We start from the raw sequence: 5,962 nt of genomic DNA, 5'->3' as shown, positions 1-5,962 counted from the left end.
TTTTGCATAATCTTGCAGGAAATGGTTTATTTTTTCCTAGATCCTAGTTGCTTTAAGAGATCCTTTCTTACCTTTTCACTAGCTTCACCAGCATTGTCAAGATCTGTAACTCTATCTTCACTTTCACTTAAACTGTTTTGCAAGCTTGTGATTGAGATTTTAAATTCCTCTATATCTCCTTGACTCTACTTCATGCAATTTATTTCTTTCCTGTATTGTTCATTACAGGAATCCATCATTTATCTAATCTCCTCTATTTTTTTTTATCCATGTCTTCTTTAGAAGCAGTTATTAATTCTTTTACTGCAGGGTTTTGTTCAGATTGAGTTTCCTCCCTATGTTCTGTAGTTTATTCTTTGCATCAATTGTCATGAGTTCAGAGAATTCTTCTTTTGTTTCAGAAAAGAATTCTGGTCTGTGTTTGTCTATGACTTTCTGCTGTTTCTTATTTACTATCAATGCTGTTAATTCATACATTTGAGCTGACCTAGTATCCTCTGTACTTGTTCTGTGTGGGCATTGGTTTTCCTCCATAGGTTTCTGCGTTAGATTCTTTACTGCAGATGTTATTAATTCTGGGATTTCTTTTTTCATTTCCAATCTGAGTTCCTCTACATCTTTCTGCAGTTGTTTCTTTATTTTGGAAATTGTTGATTCTTTGCTTTCAGCTGTGTGATTCTCACTTTCTTTTGTGTTAGTGTCCTCTGCACTTGTTATTTTTGGACTTGGGGTCTGAGATTGCATTTTGTTCCTTCTTGTTGGCATTTTGTGTAGCACTGTATTCTGACCTTTGTTGTAGTTATAACGTTAGCACCTACTGAACTTCAGGTGCAAATCTACAAAGTTTGGATCTATCCAGCTGTGACTGGCTTGGGTCTAGTTGTTGTTCTCATTTCCTTCCTGCTCCTTCCCTTGGGAGTGAACCTGTTATGCTCCTCTGGCAAGATGTTCTGCTCCTGGACTAGCTAGTTTTTTATGTCCCCTACTCTGTCTGCAGGTATTGCAGCTGCAGGTTTTCACCTCATGCCTGTATGCGTGGTCTGAGCTGTCTGGAGGGTACAATGTGGAGTATGGGGGAGAGGCAGGTCTCCCACTCACTTTCTGGGCCTGTTCTAGGACTGGATCTGGGGGTCGCCAGAACGCAGCAGAAATTTTCACTGAGCGGGCAGGTTGGGGTTGTGCTGTGGAGTGTTGGGGGGGGGACCCAATGTGCTGGAACAGGGTCTCACCCATGTTGTGCCTGGGCTGGAACCTTTAAGTCCTGCTGGTGCAGGGTAGCCAGAAGCTCTCCCGCACATTCACTGGACTTGGGCTAGGACTGGATCTGGGGTTCCCTAAAATGCGGCAGAAATTCTCACATGGGGGGCGGGGTGGGGAGGTGCTGCAGAGTGGTGTGGGTGACCCCAAGGGGGTGGTGGAAGATGGTCTCAACCACGCTGTGTGTGGGCTGAGACCGGCAGGTCCTCCTGGCACAGGGTAGCTAGAAGCTCTCCCACACACTCACTGGACGAGGAAAATCTATTTTGATAGCCCTCCTGGTTTTTTTGTCTTTTTGAGACAGGATTTGTCTATGTAGTTCGGGCTGGCATTGAGCTCACATTGAATCAGATGCTGGTCTCAACTCACAATGAGCAGCCTGCCTCAGCCTTTCAAGTGCTGGAATTATAAGCCTGTGTCCCATTGCAGATAATTCCCCCCCCTTTTTTCTAATTGCACCAACTTGTGTCTTTTCTTTTCTTTTTTGGGTAAGATTGGCTAAGGGTTTGTTTATTTAGTTTATTCTTTTTTGCATGGAATGTTTTTGATTGGTGTCTCAATTTAATTACTTTGGAGAATGATATGTTAGTATTATGTATTCAAAGTACAGAACTTGTTTCATATAGTGCCATTAATAGATCAGATATCACAGACACAGAAATGGAAACAGTTATGGACACTATTGTTGACAGCCTATTCTGTTGTTTCTTTTTTGTTGTTGTTGTTCCACTGAGAGCTTTTCCTATACTCAGATGCTGAAAAGGAACAGCAGAAGAAATGGTAGCAGTGAAATTAGATAAGAAACTTCAGGAAAATCTAAGGGATGTAAGAAATAGTCTTTTTACAGGTGACACACTGGGAGCTGGAAAGTTCATCTTCCAGAAATCTTTATTAGTAGTCCTTGACAGAAACTCTGATTTGGTGACTCCTTTGCACCACACATGGATATATCAGGCACTGGTGCATGGGGTGCTCTATTGCCACTTAAACAGAGTAAATTTGTAAGAATCTTAAGGAGTGAAAATCTCTCCAGCTGGTGCTAGACCAAAGAGGAAAAACAAGAAGTCTTATGATTTAACCCCAGTTGATAAATTTTTGCAGAAACATAAAGGAAGTCCATTCCCAGAAGTTGCAGAATCTGTTCAGCAAGAGCTAGAAGATTACAGAGCATAAGAAGATGATGACTTAAAAGCACTGCAGGACTAGAAGGGGAAGATGAAGGAGCCATCAGTATGCTTTCTGACAGCACTGCTAAGCTAACATCAGCTGTGAGTTATTTGTCACAACTTCTGGAAAAACAAGACTTATTGATCTGCACACAAATGTTGCCACTGCTGCGTTGGGACATATAAAGGCAAGGAAGCTGAATGTATATCTTGAATATGAAGAAAAGATAATGAGCAAAACTACTCTGAATAAATCCCTTCTAGATATAATATCAGACCCTGATACAGGAACTCTGGAAGATAAAATGAGGCTGTTTCTTATCTATTATATAAGCACAAAGCAAGCACCTTCTGAGGCTGATTTGGAACAATATAAAAAAGCTTTAACTGTTGCAGGATGCAACCTTAATCCTTATCAATATACCAAACAATGCAGGGCTTTTACCAAGATGACTTTAGATCCTTCCAGCTATGATAACACTAAACCAGTGGGTCTGATAAGGTCAGTCAAGTGAAAGGCTCAAGTCAACAACTTCTGTGGATAACTCACTACTATTGTGGACTGCTGGACTCTGTTGGATTGTTTTGCTGAATTTGTGCACCTATAGTATTTAGATGGCAATGAAATATCCACCTCTGACAGGACTAAACAAAAAAAGGGATACAAAGGAAGGACCATTTTGTATCTGTATATACAGAATAGTTAAGATAGATATACAGCTACTTTCACTTAATTCAATGAGAAGAAAGATTTGTACTAATAGTGTTTGGACAGGCTATCATGTCTGCATCTTGTACTATGGATAACCACTAAGAAAACAACAATATGCAATGTATTAATTATTGAAAATGTCCTACTAATCAGTTTTGAAGCTGTCTTACTGCTCTTTGTTTCTCAACAAAATAAAAAAACAGTGGGTCTCTTATTACAAATCATGAATACAGGATTACAATTTGAGATGGAGGGAGTGAAGAACCTTGTATTGAAACAGCAAAATCTTCCTGTTACTCGTATTTTAGACAATGTCATGGAGATGAAGTCACCTCCTGAAACAAATGACTATTGGTATTTTGATCCCAAAGTGCTGCAGGGCTGTGACAACTCACACACAAAAATCCATTCCAAGAGGCAATTGTTTTTGTGGTGGGAGGAAGTAATTGTATAGAATATCAAAACCTTCCTGACTACATAAAGGGGATGCAAGCAAGCACATTTTGTACAACTGCTGTGAGCTTTTCAATGCTACACAATTCATGAGACAGCTGTCACGACTTGGTCAGAAAAAACAGAGAAGAACCTAAATATGAGAATCTACTTGGAACTTGGATAAATGTAAAAAGTCAAAAGAGTCAGATATTTCCTTCTCCATAACAATATTCTGATACTGAAACTTAAGCTTTATTATTTTTTAAGGAAATTCTATAGTTAACATAATGTATACTGATCAAAAGAATAAAGCATTTCAGAAATACCACAGTAAAAAGAGCTGGAGATATCATACTACTGACTTTAAAAGTATATTACAAAACCATAGGAATCAAAACAGCATGGCAGTTACATAGAAACAGACCAAGGGAACAGGAAAGCTCAGAAATGCACCTATTTATTTATGTTTAATTGATTTTTGACAAAATTACCAAATTACAAAACAGGGGTACAGGCCCTACCCCCAGGGCATGACAGTGATTGAGACTGGGTGTGGTTGAGAAAGCCTGTAATCCCAGTGCTTGGAAGACTGGAAACAGGAGAAACACTATGAGTTCAATCTACATAGCGAGACCCTGTAGATCCTGTAGACCCTGACCTAAATACAGAAAAAAAAAAAAAAAAAAACAGGGAAAAATACAGAAAAAAAAAAAAAAACAAAACAGGGAAGGAAAACTTTCTTTAATGAATAACATTGGCAATTAAACTTATAATAGGTAACTAATACGTGCTAATAAAGATAAAGAAAAAATGTTGGAAAATCTGGGTAATCACATACAGTAGAATGACATAGTAGGCTTATCTTATTTATGTTTATAAACAAAATCAATTCAGAATATTTCAACCAATTATATGTATACCCTGAAGCCATAAAACTACTGTAAAATCATAGGGGAAATCATCATGACATTGCTATATGGTTTCTTGGAAATGACTTAAAATCATATGCAATAACAGAAGATATAGACATTTGTTCCAATCTAAAAGATTGTACAAAACAAAGATAATAATAACAGAGTGAGGGGATAATACACAACTTTGTAGAAAATCTTCGTAAATCATATATAGTTAATATCAAAAATGCACATGGAGTATATACAAGTCAATGACAAAAACAACGCTTTAAAAATAGACAATTTGCCTTAGTTGATAAATGGTCTCATGAAGACGTAAAAAGAGCAACAGTAAAAGTATTGCATGGTATACGGTAAAAAGTACTAATTATCACATAAATGAAAATTGACACTACTGTTACTATATTGCAGTATAGCCGTCTTTAGATCTCTTAGTATTCACTACATATGTTTAGGTGTGTTCACCATGTGTGCATCTATTTTGGTTGATTTTTTAAAATGCTTGTTTGCCATGTAGATAAGCTAGCCTTAAACTCATGATCTTTTTCCTCAGCCTCCTGAGTGCTGGCATTAAAGGCTTATGCCACTAATCCTCACTCATGAGCCTCTATAACTTTACAGTGGTTATACCTTGCTAATAAGCTGAGCCCTTTATCATGTTACATAAAACCTTTATTTTATTTTCCATTTTTGACCTATTCAATATTTTATACATGTATATTTATTTAGTATTTATTATTTTGTATATGTATATCTCTCTGTTTGTTTAGATTTCCATTTGTATGGAATGTATTTTTCCATCCTTTCACTTTCTGTTTGTCTTTAAAGGTGAAGTTAAAATATAGTAAGTAGCACATCATTGTTTATTGTTTCTAAATCCATTAAGCCACTCTAAATATTTTCACTGTATAGTGTAATTCATTCCCATTTGAGGGTTTTTTTTTTTTTTTTTTGCAGTACCAGGCATTGAACTCAGGACCTTGTGCTTGCCAGGCAAGTGCTTATTCTACTGAGCGATCTCCCTAGCCCTTAAGGTAATTACTAATAAAAATTTATGAAAGACATTTTGTTAATGTTTTCTGACTTTATTTTACATCTTTGGTTGATTTTTCCAATTGAATTTTATTTCATTTTAAAGAATAAAAACAAAAGTAAGAATGAAAATCAGAAAAGAAGATAAAAACATGGTAACATACCATAATTCATGCTACATATGTACCATTTCTAACATCATATCAATTATTACTATATTCTCTTTAAAATTTAAAAACAAAAGAAATAGGGACAAGAAGAAAAACTTAAGGTTTCTTGAAAGCAAGCAGTAATATTCAATCATATGTCCAATCTTACATAACTGTTAATCTGAGCAACAAATTTAATGCTAAAAATTAATAATATATCAACCACTGTTAATGAGCCCTTCTTAGTTTGAAATTCTTTGGTTCTTTTATTCCTCTTTTGCTGTCTTTTATTAATGG

The 5,962-nt window shown here is 36.4% G+C and overlaps 1 pseudogene; it reads left to right on the top strand.

The window, feature by feature from the left end:
• Positions 1-1,902: 1,902 nt before the first annotated feature.
• On the top strand, positions 1,903-3,725 carry LOC101585576 (annotated as a pseudogene).
• The last annotated feature ends 2,237 nt before the right edge of the window (positions 3,726-5,962 follow it).

This window comes from Octodon degus, unplaced genomic scaffold (assembly GCF_000260255.1).
Source record: "Octodon degus isolate 3935 unplaced genomic scaffold, OctDeg1.0 scaffold00278, whole genome shotgun sequence".
In the NCBI taxonomy this organism is placed as follows: domain Eukaryota; kingdom Metazoa; phylum Chordata; class Mammalia; order Rodentia; family Octodontidae; genus Octodon; species Octodon degus.
Note: the sequence above shows the minus strand (reverse complement) of the source record. Positions and strands in the feature narration are given on the sequence as shown.